Source organism: Danio rerio, chromosome 2 (genome assembly GCF_049306965.1).
Source record: "Danio rerio strain Tuebingen ecotype United States chromosome 2, GRCz12tu, whole genome shotgun sequence".
In the NCBI taxonomy this organism is placed as follows: Eukaryota; Metazoa; Chordata; class Actinopteri; order Cypriniformes; family Danionidae; genus Danio; species Danio rerio.
The window spans coordinates 15,979,287-16,001,594 of NC_133177.1; the positions used below are offsets into that span (position 1 = coordinate 15,979,287).

Below are 22,308 nucleotides of genomic sequence, written 5' to 3' on the forward strand. Positions count from 1 at the left end.
ATCTGTTTATGAAGTTGCATTGCGATTACATACAGTAATTTGGTGTATGCTGAATTTGGGTCTTAGTACTTTAAGCACATTTTCACATTAAGTGATCTTAAGAGTGTACATCACTGCAGGCATGTTGTCATGTAGACCTACAGTCTAATGGGGAGAGCGTTTCACTGAGTATTTCGCTTTTTAACAGAACAGAGGTGACAATCTAACTAATATGTTGGTTTAGATAAATTATTAGTTCAGTTTCACCTAAGATGTCTTGAGGGTGAATAAAAGTTGGTGTAATTTTAATTTCAAAGTGAACTAATCATTTAATTCCTACGTTTTGCTGAAAATAATATTTTGCTCTGTATTATACTGTATTTATTGTGGATAAAACAGTATAGACAAGCAGATCAGGCCTAATTAGAGCCTGTCATGCATAACACTTGATTTGGCTTAATGCAGTTAATATGATGAGTTACAATGATATTAAATTTTGAAAATGATATTACGATTTAATGTAGCCTTCACCTTGTTAATAAAAGCATATTATGCATTGACTAATGATGCAGACATGTTAAGCATTGTTCTACATTAAGCCATGTAAAGCATTTTAGGATATGTCCGAGTCATACAGCCATAACACAATACTTTCAAAGAGATTTGAGAAAACCATCAATAAATTAAAGGAAAAGGGCATGGAAATAAAACACCATAACAAAATAGTGTATATTGAATTCACGCTCTTCTAACATTCAAATGACTTTGATTACCTAATCATCAGCAAAAATAAGCAAATGTTGTCAATTTAGGCGTCAAGAGCTTTCACCTTCCCTGATGCTTTTATTCTAATTTAATACTTTTTTTGTTGAAAAAATACAGCATAGCAGTAGACAGTCAGAATATTTTGGCTAATAATTGTCAGTAAAAGATATACTGAAGTGTTGTATAAATTAAGTAGAGTTCAAGAAAACCACATAAATTATTTTCTACTGCTGTGGGCCTGGGCATGGAGCGGAGCTGGAGAAGGCCTGGGCGTGGAGCGAAGCTGAGGCGGGCCTAGGTGTGGAGGGGAGCTGAGGTGGGCCTGGGCGTGGAGCTGAGGCTGAGCTGAGGCAGACATGGACGTGGAGCTGAAGCTGAGCTGAGGTGGGCCTGGGCGTGGAGCTAAGGCTGAGCTGAGGCGGGTATGGAGCTGAGGTGAGCCTGGGCGTGGAGCTGAAGAAGGCCTGGGCATGGGGCTGAGCTGAGGGGCCTGAGGTGGGTCTGGGCGTGGAGCCAAGCCAAGGTGGTCCTGGGCATGAAGCTGAGCTGAAGCAGGCCTGAAGTGTAGCAGAGCACAAAGCTGAGGAGGGCCTAGACGTGCAGCTGAGCTGAGGCAGGCATGGGAGTGGAGCTGAAGCTGAGCTGAGGCGGGCCAGGGAGTGTAGGTCTGGGCATGGGCCTGAGGTGGGCCTGGGCATGGAGCCAAGCCGAGGTGGTCCTGGGCGTGAAGCAGAGCTGAGGTGGGCCTGGAGTGTAGCAGAGCACAGAGCTGAGGAGGGCCTAGGTGTGCAACTGATGCTAAGCTTAGGCAGGCATGCACGTGGAGCTGAAGCTGAGCTAAGGCGGGCCAGGGAGTGGAGCTGAGGCGACCCTGGGCATGGAGCTGAGGCAGCCTGGGTGTGGAGCTGAGGAGGGCCTGGGCATGGAGCTGAGGCTGAGCTGAGGTGGGCATGGAGCTGAGGTGAGCCTGGGCATGGAGCTGACATGAGCCTGGGCGTGGAGCTGAGGAGAGCCTGGGCGTGGAGCTGAGATGAGCCTGGGCGTGGAGATGAGATGAGCCTGGACGTGGAGCTGAGGAGAGCTGGGCCTGGAGATGAGATGAGCTTGGACGTGGAGCTGAGGAGAGCCTGGGCATGGGGCTGAGCAGAGCCTGGGCATGGGGCTGAGCTGAGGCGGGCCTGGGCATGGGCCTGAGGTGGGCCTGGGCATGGATCTGAGCCGAGGTGGTCCTGGGCGTGAAGCAGAGCTGAGGCGGGCCTGGAGTGTAGCAGAGCACAGAGCTGAGGAGGGCCTAGGTGTGCAACTGATGCTGAGCTGAGGCAGGCATGGACTAGGAGTTGAAGGCAGGCATGAGCGTGGAGCTGAAGCTGAGCTGAGGCGGGCCAGGGAGTGGAGCTGAGGCGAGCCTGGGCGTGGAGCTGAAGCAAGCCTGGGTGTGGAGCTGAGGAGGGCCAGGGCCTGGAGCTGAGGCTGAGCTGAGGCGAGCATGGAGCTGAAGTGAGCCTGGGCGTGGAGCTGAAGTGAGCCTGGGCGTGGAGCTGAGGAGAGCCTGGGCGTGGAGCTGAGATGAGCCTGGGCGTGGAGCTGAGGAGAGCCTGGGCACGGGGCTGAGCTGAGCCTGGGCGTGGAGTTGAGGAGAGCCTGGGTGTGGAGCTGAGGAGGGCCTGGGTGTGGAGCTGAGATGAGCCTGGGCGTGGAGTTGAGGATAGCCTGGGTGTGGAGCTGAGGAGGGCCAGGGCCTGGAGCTGAGGCTGAGCTGTGGCGAGCATGGAGCTGAGGTGAGCCTCGGCGTGGAGCTAAGATGAGCCTGGGCGTGGAGCTGAGGAGAGCCTGGGCGTGGAGCTGAGATGAGCCTGGGCGTGGAGCTGAGGAGAGCCTGGGCGTGGAGCTGAGATGAGCCTGGGCGTGGAGCTGAGGAGAGCCTGGGCACAGGGCTGAGCTGAGGCGGGCCTGGGCATCGGCCGAGGTGGTCCTGGGCGTGAAGCGGAGCTGAGTTAAGCGGCCTAGGAGTAGAGCTGAGGCGAGCCTGGGCGTGGAGCTAAGATGAGCCTGGGCGTGGAGCTGAGGTGAGCCTGGGCATGGGGCTGAGCTGAGGTAGGCCTGGGCATGGAGCCAAGCCGAGGTGGTCCTGGGCATGAAGCAGAGCTGAAGCAGGCCTGATGTGAAGCAGAGCACAGAGCTGAGGAGTGCCTAGGCGTGCAGCTGAGCTGTGACGGGCCTGGGTGTGAAGCGGAGCTGAGGCAGGCCTGGGCGTGGAGCTGAGGCTGAGCTGAGGCGAGCCTGGGTGTGAAGCTAAGCCGTGACGGACCTGGGCATGAAGTGGAGCTGAGGTGGGCCTGGGCATGAAGCAGTGCTGTGCGAAGCATGTGTGTAGAGCTGAGGCGAGCATGGACGTGGAGCCGAGCCATGACGGGCCTGGGCGTGAAGCAGAGCTGAGACGAGCCTTGGCAGGAAGCGGAGCTGAGGCGGGCCTTGGCAGGAAGAGGAGCTGAAGAAGGCCTGGGCATGTAGTTGAGGCTGAGCTGAGGTGGGCTTGGGCGTAGAGCTGAGGCTGCAATAATGACCTGCAGATATGCGTGTGTGACAAATCCAGATTGTCATCAGCTGTAGAGAGTAATCCGCTTGTTAAGTGTGACGTCACGCAGAGCGGCTTCCGGGTCCAAGCGCTCTATTCAACTGAATGGGGAGACTCATGAAATGGTACTAATAAACGTTTAAAAAGCGATTTAATACTTTCGAAAGTCACGATCGCAGTATATATGTACATGCCTAATATCCAATGGCCAGAAAGTGATTCATTGTTTTATAAATTGTTAAAATGTTGATATTTGTTATGCAGCAAGCCCAGAGATTGTTGTGTACACTATGACTTTATATAAAATTAACTTTAATGTGTGATAGGAATAAAACGTGATCATAAACGAATGATTTCTCCACTCAAATGAATGGCTTGGACCCGGAAACAGTATACATACATCACAAACACGTCGCCACTTAACAAGCGGATAGGATTGGTGCAAAGCATGATGTTTGTGAGTAGCTGGTGAGGTGTACATATAAGCTGGAGTGCCCTTGAGTCTTGTTGGCACTCCAGCTGATAACCATAACAGCATTGGCTTGTGCGCTTATGCAACATGCAATACTTGGCTAAATACACATCATTGTATTAAGAACGGATAACATGGGTAATATTTTAAAATAAACTACAGTCTGAAAGTATGCAAAATTGTTAATGGCCAAAATGACCAGTGCTTGAACATCACTTGGGTTTTGTTGGTGCACATGACAGCAAAGCCTACCTCATTTGCTTAAAAGCTGGAAGGCAGTGCAAAATTTGATGGAGGTGGCTGCCCCGTAGTTATCCATGCAGGAAAAAACTCAGATTTTTATTGCCAATAATAGTAATAATAATCCATATAAAATTTTAGGATAAATATTCCAATAGATCCATGAAATAAACTCATATATTTATATATATATATATATATATATATATATATATATATATATATATATATATATATATATATATATATTGTTAATACAATTATCTCTCTGCGCATCACTGAAAAGTGTTTTTTAAATCTTAATAATTTTTTTAAGTTGTATCCTTCAAATACAGTGGTATTTCTCATAATTTTGTCTCATAACTAGGCCCACACGGAATCTGTGTGCAGATTTCTGCAGATTTTTAGCCCATTATTAATTCTGTTTATTTACTAGAGTAAATGTGTAAATCAGAATTTATTCAGTTTTTATTCAGTAATTTATTACTTTTTATTTAATATATTAAAGTTTTAGTTATGATACTCCGCTGGATACTCCCAAAATAATTCCGCAGAAATCCGCAGATTTTTATTAAACTTCTCCGCAGAAATAGCAAAAAACGTCCACAGATTCCGTCTGGCCCTGCTCATAACCTCCATGTGCTTGCAGTTGTACAGTAAGTATCATTAGATCAAACCGAAGAATGGATCATTCCACCAAATATCCAGCAGTGATCGTCAAAATAATAGTACTGTGCATCAATAATCACTGATCTCAATAAAAATATATTCTCATAACATAGGAAAATACATTTATAGTGCACCCTCCTTGTCATTAAAAAACAGAAAAGTCTGTCTAAATCCATATAATTTTGGTTATACTTATGCTTATCAACCTTATGTAATTTCAGTGCTTATTAATGAGAGTGGAATATTTAATGTAAACATGTATGAAAAATCATTGTTTACTTCATTACTTTCTCACTTCTGGGAAAAGTCCTTAATCATTGAATAAGTTTCACAATTTTTTTAAATTAAATAATAATATTGCATAATAGGAATTATCTTGTATCTGCAAGTTATATTAATCAGTGTTAAAAAGAAGAATTATAGCATTTATATAAAAAACACACAGTTCCAATATTGACCATTGGGGGCGCACTTTCAAAAACCGCTCATACGGTTGTTCCAATATTGACCACAGAGGGCGCAATCTCAAAAAACCGCACACACAGTTGTTCCACTATTGACCATTGAAGGCGCACTCTTAAACACACTTTTACACACACACAGTTCATGGCTGGTGAAACCAACCCCATTAGGACTTTGGGGCAAATTCAGGAAAACACTGCCACCTATGTTAAAATGGCCATTTCTATCAGTTTCAATGGTTGTGCCGGTGGGGACCCACATTCAGGTCCCCACCGCTCAAAAGGTCCCCACGGGTTTGGTGTGTAAACAGGTCCAAGTCCACACCAGGATATAAAAACAAACACACGCACACACACACACACACACACACACACACACACACACACACACACACACACACACACACACATTAATAAGCAAAGTTTTATGCAGTGCAGCATTTCAAACAGCGTATATTATATATACATTGTGGTGTATTGGGATAATGTGTGTAATCATCTGGGTGTCGGTCTGGCTATTCATTGGTTTTTGATAACTATTTAAGCCATGAGATGTACTGTTGTGATGATGTTGTTGATACTGAAGTAAAGCACACTTGATGTCATTTCTTGACTTTTGCCTCGTAAATATATAACAAACTAGCAACAAGGATGGGATCACCACACCACACACCAAACATACAAAGAGTCATTTGCTAATGTGCCACTGGAAAGAGCTGAAGTAAAATTAAAAACTTACACAGGTAAAAGCATTAAATTTCTGGGACAATTCAGAGCCACTGTTCAGTATGAACATCAAATAAATGAGTTGGCCTTGCTTGTGGTTGAAGGTAACGGACATAATTTGTCTGGTTGGAATTGGATGCACAAAATTAGGTTGAATTGGAAAGGAATTCACTATGTAAATCAATTGAAACATCCTGCATCAATTCATGAAGTGCCTGAGAAATACAATGAAGTCTTCAGGGATGAATTGGGAACTTTGAAGGATATTAAAGCCACAATTTCAGTAAAATCAGATGTGCCAACATCTTTCAAGAGTCGTTCACTACCCTTTGCTATGAAAGAACAGGTGGAAAAGGAAATTTGGAAAACAATTTGGCTATGTGGAGACTATAAGTTCACTGAAAATCAAGTTGCTACCACCGAAACATACCCATTACCAAGATTGAAGAAGTTCTGGCCACTTTAAGTGGAGGAAAAGTATTCTCTAAAATTGATTTAGCTCAGGCATACCAGCCAGTTTTGCTTGATGATGACTCAAAGAAATTTACAGCAATCAACACTGACAAGGGACTTTATGTCTATAATAGTCTGGCTTTTGGCATTAGTTCAGCCCCTTTTATTTTTCAAACTATTATGGAAAATTTGATGAAGGACCTGAAAGTTGTATATTTAGATGATTTGTTGATTGTGGGAAAAGATGAACATGAGCATCTATAAATTATTTGCCAAGTTCTTCAGCGGTTACAAGACTTTGGATTAAGAGTAAAAAATGGAAATGTGAATGGGGCCAGACTCAAATTGAATATCTGATCATGTGATGGATGAAGGTGGAGTGTATCCAACGAAGGATAAGGTGAAGGCTGTCCAAGATGCTTCAGAACCTTTAAATGTAAAATAATTGCGAGCTTTTTTAGGCTTGGTTAATTATTATGGATGTTTTGTACCAAATTAGAACACAGTGCTGGCACCGTTGTATAGACTTAAAAAGGCAAGTGGTCTGGTATTGGGGGAAGAAAGAACAAAGTGCATTTGAGAAGTGCAACGAGCTGTTTACTAGCGATAAAGTGTTGGTACACGATGATCCAGAGTTACCTGTGACACTACACTGTAAAAAATTTTAAGCCAGTTCAACAAAAAAAATCTTAGTACTAATTTTCTTCTGTTTTTTCTTGTTTACTCAACTTTTGAAAACATCAGCTACACTGACTGAAAATAATTTGTCAGTGAAACAAAAAATGTCTAGTTGAGTCAACTTAACATTAGTAGTTTTCTGGAAACCTGCACCTGCAGCACAACAAATATTTTTAAGTTGTGCAAACTGAACATTTCTTGTCTGCAGGACTGAAATGACAGAAGTTGAGTGAACAAGAAAATACAAAAGGAAATTAGTACTAAGAAATTATATGTTACCAGAGCAAAAGTTGTGTTAACTGAACATTTCTTGTCTGGATGGCCAAAAATGACAGAAGTTTAAAGAACAAGAAAATACAAAAGGAAATTAGTACTAAGAAATTATATGTTATCCGAGCAAACACACATGGCTCTGTTTTTTTAAGTTGTGCTGACTGAACATTTCTTGTCTGAATAGTCTGAAACAACAGAAGTTGAATGAACCAAAAAAATACAATTGGAAATTAGTACTAATAAATAAAATGTTATCGGAGTAAACACACATGGCAAAAAAAGACATACATTTTACCAAAACATTCATTTTCTTGCAGTACCTCACTAAAGTACAAAAACGAGGTAGTGTATCTGTAAAAAAAAAAAAAAAAAAAAACACAAACACTAAGTCAAATTAATCACATGAAAAGGAAACACAATTATATTAAATATATAACAATTACAGCACATCTCTGAGACTACCTTACACTATCAATTTTAATAACCTTAGAATATCCCATAAATTATTCACAACACCCTGCTGAAAAAACAGCGTATGCTGGTAAGGTATGTTTTGATGCTGGTCTTAATGCTGGTTTTGCTGGTCTCAATGCTGGTCTTGCTGGTTTCAGTGCTGGTCTCAATGCTGGTTTTGCTGGTCTAAGTGCTGCTCCTGACCAGCATTGAGACCAGCAAGACCAACATTGAAACCAGCATTAGGACCAGCAAAACTAGCATTGAGACCAGCAAAACCAGCATTAAGACCAGCAAAACCAGCATTAAAACAAGCAAGACCAGCATACCAGCATCAAAACATACCTTCCCAGCATATGCTGTTTTTTTTTTTTTTTCAGCAGGGCAATTAGGGCAATCAATCTGAATTACTAGTTGCCTTGAGATATAAATCTTAGTATTTGTTGTAATTCATTTCAAAATCTATACTTGCATAATTACATGTTTTGTGCTGGTACCTTGGCTGGTCATGGATAAATGTGATATTAAAACTGCCAGTAAAGGATCTTACTTTAGTAATAAGTGTTCCACTGTATACACCTTCAGTTCAAAATGAACGATTTATTACTATTATTTTGGTTTTGATTTGATTTTGTTTGCTTAATATAATAATAAGCAGTTGGAATATACGCGCTGTCACTTTAAGAGCCACCCTAGATAGTAAAATACACTTGGGCCAGTTCCGGCTAGATTCGCTGCCGCATCCGAGCCAGAATCGGCCCGCGAGTAATGTGCGCTGCAGCCCGGAGCTGGCGCAACTCAATATACCTTGATATAAAACCTTTTGGTATTATATTGGTACTTGATACATGGTATTACAACCATTTGAATTTATATACCAGCAAACGCAGGCTATAATGTAAAGGCAAAGTGTAGGCACTGCGTTCAACCTTTGAATAAAATGCAAACAGCATACATATCCGATAACAAAAATTATCAAACAAGGGACAAAATAAATAATAATAATAAACATTTATTGATTGCAATAAACAAATAATACTAAACTTGAATAAAATATTTTGTAGTGCACAAGAACGTCAATATAAAAATACAGGGCTGATAGTGGAAAAAACTCCTGAGCCTGAACTTTTTTTCCTTGCCCCTGAGGTGAGTAGGGGTGGGGGTACTATGTATGCAACGCACTTTTAACACATAACTTGTGGGCCCCTGGGCCCAAATATATTAACAGCCTATGTGTAACCCTGATCATCATTATTGTCAAGTGGCTCTTTTTAGACACATGCCAGTAATGTCAGTGACATTGATCTTGTGACATTTGCCAGTAGGTGTCAGTATAAGCACGTTATAAGCACATTAATCTTATAAGTCTCTTTGCTTTAATATTTAAAAATCATTAGGCAAATGACACCTGTTATCTTACATGCATATATGTTATGAGTTTTCAACATGCATTTTATTATAACTTTTTAAAGGATATTATTTAAAATACCTTAAAATGAAAATAAGTTAAATAATAAAATAAATGAATGAATTAAAAACATAGAGAAGTCCATATTGTAGGGAACAAAGGAACTGCCAGGATGCAATAATATACAGTACAACAGATAAGTGTAACCCCTCCCATACATAAGCATGCCACAATAAATTTGGCTGACATGTACTGTCAAATGACTATATTACGTACGGAAGTATGACTACGAATACATAAAATAAATGCGTTTAAATTAAAACATCGTGGAGTAGCTCAGCAAATAAACTAACTTGCGACGCGATAAATTAGGTTAAAAGTCGCGTAATGATTAAATATGGTTTTGCTCGTGTTAATTAATGTCATAAGCTTCGCCGGGTGTCGATGTCAATGCAGTGACATGCAGCGCGACACTGAGTGACACAGGTCACTACACATGCCACTAGCGAGTGACACATGACAGTGGAAAACCGGACGTGCCACCGGAAGTGTCACTACACTCAGTGGCATGTGCCAGTGTCATCTGTACGTCAGATGTCGTGTCACTCCACTGCTACTGTGAATCCGCGTTCAAGCGCACAGCCGCACACAATAAGCTAAAACTCGCCCCAAGCACCGGCAAAAACAAATAACAATGAATGTGTCGAGGAAAGAGTAAGGACATATCTTAATTATTTATTAATAAACTTATTCTGAGTCAGTGTCGCAAAGATCCTGACTGGCAATCTCCTCTTGGACTCGCCTTTAGAAATTCATCTTTACGGATTACATGAAGGAGTTTTTTTGTTTTCGATTTGTTTTATTTCGTCAAGTAATAATTTAAAGCTTTCTATAAATATATTTATTATGTCTGTGAGGCATATACATTTTGCTTCATTTTGTTAAGCGCTCCTGTTCAAAAACCAGACGACAGAAAGCGCATAATTTTGGTTTTCTTTATTTTATAAAAACGCTGTAACGTTTTTTGATGTATTACTCGTACTTTGTGAGCAAAAATGACGGATAACTTTAAATTGCTCCCACTGAAAAAATGCAAGTGATTGCTCTGGCGCCTCGATGTCCCGCAAGCTTTTTATAAGCAAACTATGCGCCTAATAGCACACATTCTTTAACGTTTAAGCTACCATTGTTTTATACTTAAACTCTTTTATATCTTTTATTTTAGGCAAGTCGTGATGATCTGAGAAGGCAAACTGATCAAACAGACAATGATGGTCTTCCGCTGGGCGCTGTTCGTTAAAAAAAACCAACTTATTTTTAAAATGCTCCAAACGTTTTTCTAAATAAGCTGAATAAAAAACTAAACTAAATATAAACACTTTGACATTAGGCTACATACAAAACTGAACTATTTCATAGCTGAAACACTAAGTTGTTTAAGGAGAAGGGGGAAATATATTTTTGTCCCGTCTATTGCTTCACCGTTATTTCGAGAATAAACCCAGCGTAAATATGCAGATGTCATTCCCAAAACATATCAGCGTATATGTGCCGAAAACGAAAGTTTCATACAAATTCTGAATGGATTATAGCCTGGAAAGTGCAAAGCACGCTCCTCTTATTATCACTAAAAAGCGTCACTAATCTTAGTTCATAAAGATCTCACAAAGATCCGTTATAATTTATAAAGCTCTCTAAATTACACAATTAATCTTTTATTTACATGGCGTCTACACTCAAAAGATGATTCACGAGCACACAAAATGGCACTTAATAAAACCAATCCGGCGCTTTCAGCAGTGAGTGAATTCTGTGAATCTAGAGAAATGACAGATCAATATCCGTGAACCTGATTTTTTTTTCCCGCAGCCACAGTACGCCGGAAATCCGGCGTGGTGCCGGAACGCTATCACCCCTGAAAATAATAATAAAACTACACAATAAAGACACACAGGAAGATTTAAAGACAAAATCTGAAATTGCACACATACACAGAAGTTTTTAAAACAACCCTGTTTTCCCAATAGACTTGAATTAAAAAATTGTACAAGACACATCTTAAAACAGCTTAATTTTATATAAACCTGAATATAGAAACCAATTTAAGATATAGCAAGAAACATCTTACAAATACCCATGACAATGTGTAAAATATACAAGTCAAAATTGTAAAAAGAACTGCAGAATTCTTAAGAAACATTTTTAATAAATGTAATCAATGTAATAAAACATAATAATACATTTAAATGAGTGAGATGATTATATATATATATATATATATATATATATATATATATATATATATATATATATATATATATATATATATATATATAATTTGATTTGTATATCTTTATGTCTTGTGCAATTTTTTATTAATATTTTTATTATATTATGTTAATTAAAAATGTATTAAGATGCTTCTTCAGAATTTAGCATATTGTCATTTTATATATATATATTATAATTATATTATATATATATATATAATTGCAAATAAAAGAAACAAATTACCCAAGTATCCGGGAACATCTTAATACACTTAAAATGTTGTTTAAAAAATAAATTATTGATGTAGACATTTGACACATTAGCTTTCTCTTCTTCCCTCCTTCCTCCAGCCCTGTCAGGAGCACGTTGTAGCCACCTTGTAATGCATTTTTCCACTTCTTTATCAGTGGCGTGGTATGGACATTTCTCCTCACTACATCTGTGATTAATAGATAAACAAACAATTAGTAGTGAAAAAGTACAAATGAAAAAAAGAAAGATGCTTGCTCTCATATAAGTACAACCTAAATGGGACTATATATAGATGTTTTGTTCCTCTGATTAATGATTCAAAGAAATACACAGATGGAACAGCCCCTAATTGTACTGAAATGTATATTTAAAACCAACTTACTGACTAGACAGTCCTAAGGGAGAGTGCATGAAAGGCCACATTTTGGTTTGCCCTGCTCCAGTTAATTTGTTCAGCCAAAAAGTGAGCCAAAAGCTTTCCCGGGACACACCAAACTGCTTAGTGGAAAACACCAATGATTCCAAAGTAGGCTACCTACGAAGCAAAAAACACATAAATAAATAAATAAACATAAAACACTTAGAAATAAGCAAGAAACTTACCAGTTTCTTCATTTGTTCGGGCTGCTCGTTTAGTTGATTTTCAAGTTTTTCCAAATCAAATTGGACAAAGAAAGGTCAAATGTGTTTACATCTGGAATTTCATCACGTCTGTTTTGGTTTTGCTGATTTGTGAGAATCAGGCACAGTTGCTGCTTTATGACGTCACATGATTTTAAAACTTTTATCAGTCGTGCTAAAAAAGAAAAATAACAAATTAGTATAAATCAACCTGTTGCTTATTCTCATGCAACTTGTGTAAATACAACAGTGGGTTAGACACTGCTGATATTCTCTAGTTGATCTTTACTTTCTAGCTGCATTAAGCAATTACAAATTTAGTGATGTCTTGAATTCTTACAAAGACATGACGAGTTGCAATAAGTTGTCTTGATCTCCAACTGTACTTGAACAAGGACTGTAAATGTTCATAGGTGTACTGAAATGTACAGCATCTGTGCATCTTGATGGTGTTCTTAAGGATCCTGCCATTGTCATTGGTGGTGATGGTACTTGCGGTGCTGCATCAATTTCTTAAATCTTCATATCAGTTTTTTCTCCAGCCTCTTTGTTCCAAATAATTTTTCTTCATCACGTTCACTATAGTTGTGTCTTTAATGCCCCTTGATCAGATACATTTACAAAACAAAACATAATTTTAGTATAGTGCAGGGCACTAGATCAATGACAATGGCAGTGTAATAGATCAATGACATAATGTTGACAGTATGTGTTTAAAATAATTGCAAACAAACCTGTTCTTTCTTTAGGTGTATGACAGGCAATCACTGTCCTTATCTGTCTGCAAGCCAAGCTGAGTCGAGCTTCCTCATGTGTGTCTATAATGAAACATCACATTGTTATTAACCTCCCCCCAAAAAGTTAAAATCCTGAAATACTATCAAAGTTAATTAATGACTATAATACCTATAGTGTAAATAATCAGCTCACTAAAGGTTACACAGGATTTATTCAGAGATTCATGCAGAGTGACAGCCTTATGAATCTTAGACATAGATTTGTAAGATGGCCAAGCACATGCATTATTCTGTACCCATGAAGATTAACCTACCATTGTGTAAAATGTTTGATGATGATGATGATAGCCAATAACAATAAACCATTTCAGCTGTTTGTGAAGCAATTAGTAATGTAAAGTCTGAAAAGCTCAATCTATGTTGAAAATGTATTAGCAGTTTACAGCTTATAATGGACTTTAATCACCCAACTATAACATGCCTATTCACATGTTCATAAGAATGTGCTATTGGTCTCTTTGATGTGCTACAAAATGACCTCACTAACCTTTGTTAAACAAGAACAGTAAGACTTAACTGAAAAAATATTCATTTATACCCATTCATTTAAATCAGAAATTATAACTGTCAATAACCAAAAAAAATAAAACCCTTCAAAATCTGCTTTAAGAAATTCAGTTTTACATGCGCAAATTACAGCTTGAACATAAGATATAATTGATTCACATAGGCTAACACATATAAATCAAAGCACATACTAATATATTTCTCTTAATAATAGAATAATTTAAAGAGAACAGTAAACGATCACTGATGCACTGCATAAACAAGTTAAACAATAACCTAACACTGTGAAAATGTTTTAAGCATTAAATTCGCAAAGTATACAGTATACAAGCAGTAAAAACCTTACCTTTCTGACCGGAATCCACTGTTTTGAAACGCCAAACTTCTTTTTCTTCTTGTGATCTTCATAGCGGTTGGAAACCAGCTTTTAGAACATTACCGCCACCGTCTGGATTGGAGTTTGGATGAGGAGTTGACACACGCATGCGTTTCTTATGAAACCCAACTTCTGCATGGAAGCGTGCTATCTCTAAAATAAGCGCATTTTACACTGTTTTCCCTAGATGATATATATAATCCATTTATAAATAATATTGTTTTGTTTGCATCTAAACATTGGGAACATCCACACTAAATGTTTTTATTATTTTATTGCTGTCGTACCATATATAATTTCTCAAATTATCATTAAACTTGGAGCTAACAAATTACTAGATAAAATAAGAATTTAATCGGTTGTCATCAGTTACACAAGCCGTATATGATGAACATTTAGGAGGACAAATTTAGATGAAGTGTCTTAAACAAAGAACTACAATCTTTGCACACTTACTATTAAGATTGCTCTTCCACGGCTTGCCTCTTTCCCCAACGAAGTACAATGCTTCCAATTTCTCCCGCCTGAGACGTTGACGTTACGTAAGCGCAACCATCGTAACGAGGGCGTGGTTTAGCTCAGGACAGAATGATGCTATATCGTCCTTTGAGAAACATATTTTTGAGTGCATGGTTTATTTTTAAATATTGGAATATCAAAGTATGCCTATCTTTTTGTAAAGGGTAATGAATAAACACGAGATGATAATGTGCATGCAAGCTTATTTCTGCAAATGTGCACCAAATAAAGTTAAATTGCAAATTAAAAGTTTCAAATAAAGTTACTATAAGTATTGTAGTGTTTTTTGTTGTTTTTAATAACAATGTGAAGAATAACAATATTTATTATTGTATTAATAATAATAATAATAATAATAATAGCATTTTCACTCAGCATTTACTTTTTAATACAAACTATGAAAGGTTCTATACTCATTTATTAATTTTCTTGTTGGCTTAGTCTCTTTATTAATCTGGGGTCGCCACAGCGGAATGAACCGGCAACTTATCCAGCAGGTTTTTACGCAGCGGATGCTCTTCCAGCCCCAACCCATCTCTGGGAAAAGGTTCTATAATGCCATTGATAATTTTTTTAGAATATTTAACATGTTTGAAACCTTTTCAATCAACAAAAGGTTATTGTACTTGTATATTCATTGCATTAAAAAAGTTAGAGATTGACTTAACACAAAAAAACAAGTTGGCAGATGCTTTTTTGGATGAACTAGCAAAGTGTTGCTCACAAAACTCATCTTTTTAACTTAATGAATAAAATCTTTGTTTAAGTTGATTGAATGTGTTAAATGTAGTTGTACAGACTTTTTTACAGATTTTTGCTGAACCAACAAAACAAATCAAGCAATTTCAACATTTGTCAAGTTGGATTTTTTACAGTGTAGCATGTGATGCTTCAGCTTATGGAATCATAGCAGTGTTGCAGCATACAATGCCAAAGGGTGAGGAAGTCCCTATGGCTTATGCTTTACTTACTTTGTCACTTGCAGAAAAGAAATATTCTCAGATTGAGAAAGAAGCATTGAGCATTATTTTTGGAGTAAACATTTTTTTTATCAATATCTGTGGGGACGATCATTTAAGTTGATGACTGATCACAGACCTCTTGTGACTTTATTTGGGGAGCATAAACACTTCCCAATGATGGTTGCTGCCCGTATCCAGAGGGGGGCAAAAATTTTAGCAGCCTATGATTATTACATTTGTTACCGCAAGGCAGAGATGCATGGAAATGTTGATGGATTGTCACAAGTTCCATTGCCTGAAATAGCCTGCTAACTAATCATCTACATGAGGCCCCTATAAATGCATCACAGATTGCTAGAACAACTAGAAGAGATCAACATCTGTCTAAAGTGAAGTGGCAGAAGAGTTGGAGGCGTTTCGGGCTAAAAGAGATGAGTTATCAATGGAACAGCGTTGTGTGCTATAGGGAACAAGGGTGATTGTACCTTTCAAACTTCGGAAATCAGTGTTGTATGAACTTCATGCAGGACACTCTGGCATTGTTAAAATGAAAGCTCTGGCTCGCAAATATGTATGGTGGCCAAAAATTGATATAGATGTGGAAAGATGTTGCAAAGAGTGTGAATTTTGCCAACAAGAACAACGAGTGCCCAGTCAAGATTCCTCTTCATCCATGGGAGTTTCTGGATAATTCTTGGAAACGTCTGCACATAGATTTTGCTGGCCCTTTCCTGAACAATGTTTATGATTGTAATAGATGCTTATTCAAAGTGGTTAGAAGTCTTCCGAATGTCACACATTACAACTCAAGGTACAATTACCAGAGTGAGGTGATTGTTTTCGACAACTGGATCATCAGACAATTGTGACTGACAATCCAACTACTTTTACTTCAGATGAATTTCAGAGATTTGTAAGAAGGAATGGTATTTTGCATAGTACTGGGGCACCTAGACATCCAGCCACTAATGGGTTGGCAGAGAGATATGTCCAGGCCTTTAAGGTGGGCATGAAAAAACTAAAGAAACGAACAGATGTGCATTGAAGATAAAATATGTTTATTTTTTAATCGCACCACCCCAAATTGTATTACTGGGCAAGGTCTCAGGGGGGTGCTCTGGGAGGTGTGCAGTACCCTCAAAGTGTGCGCAGTTGTAACGCCGGGGAGTGACACAAACAACTGGAGTTTTGGATCCACATGCAGGTATATTCAAAGTCAGGTAAGCGATGGTCAACACAGGTGCAAACAGGTATTTGGAGAAAGTCCAGAATCACAGTCGAATACAGGCTAGAGGTCAGAAAGGCAGGCGGCAGGCAAAGACAAAGAGGCTAACAAGGCTAACGGTTGGTACACAAGATAACAAGACTGGGAAACCGCGTTGTAATGTCACTGATACAGCTAACAAGACTCGGCAATGTGAATGAGTGTGTGTGCTGCTTAAAGAGCCCATATTATGGGTTTTTGAAAATTCCCCTCCATGTAGTGTGTAACACAGCTCTAAGTGAAGTGAAGTATCCAGCTAAGGCTTAAATCTGTAAGAGTACAGTGTTTAAAACGGTTGATTCATCTATAAAAGAGTCGACTCATAATGCTTCAAACGAGTCGCCTTGATACAGAGTCATTAGGTGTTTCGCCATGACGTACGAACGAAACCAAGTTATTCACGTGGACGCGCAAACCTGGTAGATTTCAAACCTGAGACCCCGCCCTCTGACGCAGAAACCCAGACACACACCCACAAACACACGCACACAAACATGCCGGTCGATTGAAGTCACACTGCAGATAGATATTATCGAGGGTCTACCCAAAGATGAAACCTCAGCATTATAACCAAGCAGTTGGAAACTACTGGAAACTACATGCTACAAAGAATACTTCATCGGCATTTGTTAAAGGAAGGATCAGTAAAGAGTAACTTACTGATGGACGTCAGGATTAGTTTCTTCCTCCATTTCTCAAGTGTAAGTTTGTGCGATTAAAGTTGTTGCCTCGTTGACTCTAGCTTGCAAATGTATTTAGTTGTGATTTGTTACTTGTAACCGTGTGTACTGTATCAGGTTAACTGGCTATATTCTCTTATCGCGTGCAAAGTCACGTTAAAAACGCGACCCGTGCTGCTTTGTTTATGGAGCTCCGTGGAGGAGTAGTGTGTGTGTGTGCGTGCGCTGTCGTCCGGAGGTATGTGTGTGTTTGTGTGTGTGTGTGTGCGCGTTGTCGTCCGGAGGTGTGTGTGTGTGTGTGTGTGTTTGTGTGTGTGTGTGTGTGCGCGCGCGCAAGGACGAGGGCAATGTGTGTGTGTGTGTGTCTGTGTCTGTGAAAAGAGCAGAGTGAGACAAGCTATGTGATCTCCTCGACACTTTTTGGAGTTTTTGCTCAATAAAATAGTCGTCTGAATTTTCAAGTCCATTGACTGTATTTACATTGACCCACTGGCAGCTAAAATCCACGTCTACACTATCGAGCGTGTATGAACTGTGATTACTTTTATATTGCTGATTAGCTGTTTGGCATTTCACTCTGACTGAAGGCAGTCGACCAATTGCATTGGTCATTGGTCCAATCAGCGCAGATTAGCTTCGCGCTAAGGAGGGGTTTGGGAACAAATGAATCACTGGACGATTCATACAGGAGTCGCTGGGATAATTAGGTAAAAATAAATGCAGATTATAAGACCATGAAAGTGTTTTTTGACCTTGCATGCATATTAGACTGTTGTTGGAGACCCTTACAACCAAGATATGACCCTATTTCATGTATAATATGGGGTCTTTAAATACTGTGTGTAATCAGTCTTTGACAATCCTCAGGTAGTGAGTGTAATCAGTCTAAATGAGGAAGCAGGTGTGTGTGTGGCATGACTGAATATGTAGTCCATTGTTCAGCAGATCTGTAGTCCTAAGTGTGTGTTTGTGTGTGTGTGTTTACCAGCGACATCTGGTGGTTGTTCGCTGGTGAACATGACAGCAGTACAGTTAGGTAAGGGTGAAACAAAGGGTATGTATGGTCTTAGTCTCTTTGGGACATCCATGGTTGCTTTGAAAAGAAAAAATAACTATTTCAAGTCCCACAGGGTTGTCGCAGTGCCTCTTCAGCACTGGATTCAGTTGTCCTGAAAGGAAAATGATTGATGCAATGACATTTGTTTGCTTTGTGGCACCAACAGCTCTTAGTTAAACCATTCATGGGGTTTGAGGTATTTTGGCAAAGTCTTATCTAATTGATAGGGGAAACTGTCTTATGCCAGATCATTTCGAGTCAAGCTCAGACACCAGACAGCAATGAAGGTTTTACGGATTCCTGACCAGTTACCTAACCTCCATCTCTAAACACCGCTGTGGCATGTTCCTGAATTTGACCATCTAGGAGATCAAAAAGGCCTCCAGAAGCCCGGACATGTCTGCCTATGCCATCAATGTGAGTGTGACTCCTTGGCTCTGTGGGTGGGGGACACCAGTAGTATGCACTTACTCACCTTATCTCTCTCTCTCTTTCTCTCTCTGCTTGTTGCATTGCAGATCACCACGAATAAGACAAACCGAGTCTTTAGTGCTGCCTAGTTGTTACTCAACAAGGATTAACACAGCAAGTTCCAGAGGTTCTTGGACCTGCAGGCTTGTCTCCGTGGTGGGAGGCAGGGCACCTATTTTTTTACATCCAGATCCAGTCCCTGCAGGACCCTGAATCGATATTTTCAAGCTGTGTGGTCCAGCATGGGGCTTTCAGGGAGACCCAGTTTCACCAATGTCTGACTATCTGTCTCTGATGCAGGCATAGAATGCACATTCCTCAGAGAATCACCGTAAAGTGGCACACTTCATATGCCATGACACTTCAACCTCAGATAAATTCTACGCACTTCACCTAGGCCTTCTGCAAGCACATGAGCACCGCAGACTGTTTGAGAGGGCCTTGGTGGAGGAGAAGGAGGAGGCGGTGAGCAAAGAAAGCCACCCAAGAAAGGGGCACAAGAGGGCAGACAGTCCTCTGTCACCACTGCAAAGTCAGTTTCTTTTTTGGCTAGCCAAAGCATGGATGTGAACAGCAGGGCATGTGTTGTTGGATAACCAGTCTTACAGTCTCTCCTTTCCAGAAGGGAACCAGAAGGAGAATGCTGTCATTGCAACCTGCAAAAAAAAAAGCCAAGGGGAATGCCGGCTTAAACCAACGAATGGCTTTAAATCTCCCTGAAGAAATAAAAAAAAGTTTAGAAAAAAAGAAAGTTCATAGGGTGTTCAGACATTAATTGCTATGCAGTGTCTTTAATGGGGTGGGCTGAAGAGCCATGTGTTCGAAACGTTACACTGTGTTACATGTGCATTTTTGGAGCTTTGGTAGTGCCAACTTTTTGGATATATAATATGCACGTTTTGCCTTTTGGCTGAGCATCCAGTAAGGAGTGATGTGAGTGCTTGTGTACATTTTTTCAATGTTTAAACTTAAAAGTTTTAGACATTACTAACTCAACAGTTTTAGACATTTTGTCTTACAGTAGTCTCAGATGTACATTTAATAGACACCAGAGCTGAATGATTTTCTATATGACTTGAAAAGGCCTTTGATTTTCAATCACATAAAATAACAGTTATCTGCGTGGAGAAAGCTACAGGCACACTGGGTTCCCGCTTGTTCTCTAAACATTCGATAAAGGTACTGTTATGTAAGCAGGCACCCGTAACATCATTAAGAGTTGTTTTCTGCACCAGCTGAAGATGGGAAGTTTTTTAGGCCCTGGCGCTCTCGCAAGAGGGCTCTCCCAGGTAAAGGGCGAGGTTGGATCAGAGGTTTTGGAGCTCATCAGTTTTTGGTTGCTTACTGAGGACTTCTAGCAATGGACTGTGAGAGTTTAGTTCCAGCAAAACTCAAGAGAGGCAAGCAAGATGACAAGCAGATCATGTCTGGTGACAAAGGCTGTGGCTCTGATGTTTCTGGCTGCTGAGATATGGCTATTTTCCTGAAGATCATACATGAGTGCTGAGGTTTGATGCAGTTCTGATGTGTCACAGTCTATCTGTGTTGAGCTCAGTGTGCAGGGTACAGGTGGCAGTGTGTTTGTGAGCAGAGGATGCTTTAGCAACAAGTCCCCTCAGGAGATGATTTGAAGTTCTGTGGTCATTTGGACTTTCAGTCATTCCGTGTGTGCCATTTGAGTTGATTCAGTGACACATACATCCAACTCTTGAGTATTCTTACTGCTCCGAATATCCTTCTTCCCCATATGGATGATAATCCATTTTGGAGTCTTGTTCTTCTCCAAAATTTTCTCAAGTTCTTGTTTACATCAGTAACCGTTGCATAAGGGAAGCAGTATGTAATTGTAGCTCTGTTCCTAAAACTCCTGATTATTGAATCTCCAACAATCAGTGTTATTATTTCAGATGTGATTGATGCAGAATGCTGCTGTGTGGTCAGCCTTGATTCCTTGTTCAATACAGAATTAGCTCATGTGATGAGTCATGTGATGTCTGTCTAACTGCATGTGGAGATTCAGAGCTGAATTTGGGGAAGAAGACCAAATGCAGCACCGTCTGATCCCCATGATCTGACCCTGTGAGTACTTTTTGGTCTTGTTGGCACCTTGTTTATGCCATCAGTTATTATGCTCATTTTCAACTGTTTCATTTTGTTTTTCTATGTTCAAAACAGTAGCTGGAATAGATTTACAGGACTCACTGGCTGTATGCTGTCGGGGTCCAAAATGAAGTGGTCCTGTATGATCTGGCATTTCTGGTCAGATTGCAAGTAACTTTGTTTCAAGTACTGCAATATTTTGTAAAAGTCTGTGGCAGTTTGGGCAGCAGTGAGACTGTCTGAACCAGAGGCATTTTCATAGCTGTCTGTGTTTCCTGTCTCAGGAATGTAAGCTGGTAGTAGCAGGAGGATTGTTTAGTTACTAATTACACTCTTGTTAGTAAAGTTGTATTCCAGAAAGTTTGTAGATTCGATGTTGATCTTCAAGCTGTGTCATTTGAGCACTGTGCTGATAGGCTAAAGTTAAAATTAGAGTATAAAATATAAAAAGCAAGAATGCAAAAAACAGAGCAGTAGGCAAAGATGTCCGAAAAGTAGCAAAGCAGGATATGTAGGTTTCAGATAAGCCTGAATTACCTAATTAGATTGATCAGGTTTGTTTAATTAGGATTGAAGTAAAATGTGCAAAGTTGCGGCCCTCCAGGAACTAAGTTTGATCTAGATGCAAAAAGTTCTGACAACAGATAGACAGAGACATGAATAAAGCAACAGAGTGATTACCAGTCAGTGAAACATTGGCTGTATAAATAATCTAAACAGGATGCAGCTGATGCACACTAAATACGAGTAAGCTGATCTGTGCATATGCTGCCAGTACAACACAGAAACACGCACATCTGCACATCACAAAAACACCACATAGAATGTAATGTACAGATGCAAAGGTATTGGTTAATAAGTTTGAGGAGATTTGCTTGCCTGTAACAAATGTAATTATGGATAGACATGCATTTAATACAACAAATCAGAAGCCGCATGAGACAATTCAGTTGTATGCCGCCACGTTAAAAACAATTGCAAAAAAAATTCGAGTTTAGAACACTGCATGACGAACTGATAAGGGATCAATTAGTATACAGCATTCACGATTACAATATCTGCACACAGCTGCTAAAAGAAAAAAATCTAACTCTAAACTCAGCTGTTGAAATATGCATGCTACATGAGCAGTCTGAAAAGGAAAAAAAAGAAAAAGAAGCAGCTATCAAAGAACTCAAGAAGGAAAGCAAAGTTTCTGTCATAGAGTATCCCCGTTGTTCAAACTGTGGTAGCCAGCATTCATCCGAGCGCAGCAGCTGTCCAGCTTTCAACAAGCGAT

General features: G+C 39.8%; 1 protein-coding gene and 1 long non-coding RNA gene across 9 annotated transcripts in view; both read right to left on the reverse strand.

Annotated features, from left to right (window-relative positions):
- Window positions 1-22,308, reverse strand: part of pde4bb (phosphodiesterase 4B, cAMP-specific b) — a 163,707-nt gene that overhangs the window by 59,303 nt on the left and 82,096 nt on the right. The window contains exon 1 of one of the 8 annotated variants that reach the window (XM_073924090.1): window positions 14,433-14,546. The exons of the other annotated variants lie outside the window; for them this stretch is intronic. The gene's annotated coding sequence lies outside the window, so the exon portion shown is untranslated. Of the gene's footprint in view, window positions 1-14,432; window positions 14,547-22,308 lie in introns of those variants that run through there. 8 annotated transcript variants of the gene reach the window in all.
- LOC101882800 (uncharacterized) lies at window positions 11,677-13,992 on the reverse strand. Its single transcript, XR_660014.5, has 6 exons — window positions 13,947-13,992; window positions 13,031-13,114; window positions 12,637-12,898; window positions 12,279-12,471; window positions 12,058-12,210; window positions 11,677-11,862 (listed from the first exon to the last, which is right to left on the reverse strand). It is a non-coding gene; the product is annotated as an uncharacterized lncRNA (long non-coding RNA).